The 1,329-nt window shown below is 71.1% G+C and overlaps 1 pseudogene; it reads left to right on the forward strand.

The window, feature by feature from the left end:
- The first annotated feature begins 574 nt into the window (after positions 1-574).
- LOC114891234 lies at positions 575-710 on the forward strand (annotated as a pseudogene).
- The last annotated feature ends 619 nt before the right edge of the window (positions 711-1,329 follow it).

A 1,329-nucleotide genomic window follows, 5' to 3' on the forward strand; every position in this document is an offset into this window, starting at 1 on the left:
CCACAGCTCCATCCGGAAAAAGACCCCCCCTCTGTGGTTTCGCCGCGGCGGCGGGCGGGAGCGGGATCGAGGGTCCAGGCCGCATCCCCGGGCCTGCCGGCCACCTGGGTCGGGGTCCTGAGGTCGGACGGTGGAGTCGGGGCAAGGGTGTGGTTTCCGCGTCTAAGGGGCCCTGCCAACTCAATGGTGGCTCCCAGTGGCTTCGAGCCAGCTGCCATCGGGCAGGAGGGCCGGGCTGGTATGTGTCCGGTCTGCGCCTAGCGTAGCACGGGCGGGCGGGTGGGATGCCCAAGGGACCGCGGGCTCCGGACCCTGAAGCCTCCGGGACCACGTCCCTGTGAGCGGCCTGTGGTATCTGGGGCGGGGCGCCAAGCACCGAAAAGTTTGCAGTGTCTCGCCCGCCCTGGGCTGGGTGGTCGCCAACTCCTCCGCCACCCCCCGGTACCCGAGACCTCCGTTCCCCTTCATAGCCGGACGGCGGGGCCCTGCCGGGGCGGGCGGGCCGCTGGGCTGGCGGTAAGGCCCAAGGGCCTGCTAAGCTGCGCCTCAAGAGGCAGCCCGCGAAGCCCCCAGTGTCTACGGCCAAACCACCCTAGACGGGCCCGATCTCGTCTCGATCTCGGAAGCTAAGCAGGGTCGGGCCTGGTTAGTACTTGGATGGGAGACCTCATGGACTGGAGAGCTCCTGGGAACACCGGGTGCTATAGGCTCTTTGCCTCCCGCTCCGCCTTCTCCTTTTGTCACCCGCGGCGGCGGCGGCGTCCGTCTCGGCCCCCGCCGGGTACCGCTGCACACCCCATCTCCGCAGGCCCCTCCGTCCACAGCAAGCGTCTGATGGGGCGCTCCCCGCCTGCCTGACCGGCCAGGCGGCCAGACGGCATCCCTGGGAGGCAGCGGCACACCAGACGCTCCGGGGGTCCCCTGACGCGAAACAGACATGGCGGCAGACCCTGGTGCCGTCCATGCGGCCCGCGAGCCCCTCGACCTGCACCTGGCGGCCCCCACTGGAGCCCAGCCCCGGCTCCGCCACCTCTCTGCCAGGGTGCCCCTCCACAGCTCCATCCGGAAAAAGCCCCCTCTCCCCGTTTCGCCGCGGCCGGAGAGGGATAGAGGGCCGAGGCCGCTTCCGCGGGCCTGCCGGCCACGTGGGGCGGGGTCCTGAGCTCGGACGGTGGTGTGGGGGCAAGGGTGGCGTTGCTGGGTCTACGGGGCTTTGCCAACTCAATGGTGGCTCCCACTGGATTCGGGCCAGCTGCCGTCGGGCAGGAGGGCCGGCCCGGTCTGCGGCCGGGCTGCACCTAACGCAGCGTGGCCGGGCAGGTGGGATGC

This window comes from Monodon monoceros, unplaced genomic scaffold (genome assembly GCF_005190385.1).
Source record: "Monodon monoceros isolate NGI ecotype Baffin Bay Population unplaced genomic scaffold, NGI_Narwhal_1 Contig7282_ctg1, whole genome shotgun sequence".
Taxonomy (NCBI): domain Eukaryota; kingdom Metazoa; phylum Chordata; class Mammalia; order Artiodactyla; family Monodontidae; genus Monodon; species Monodon monoceros.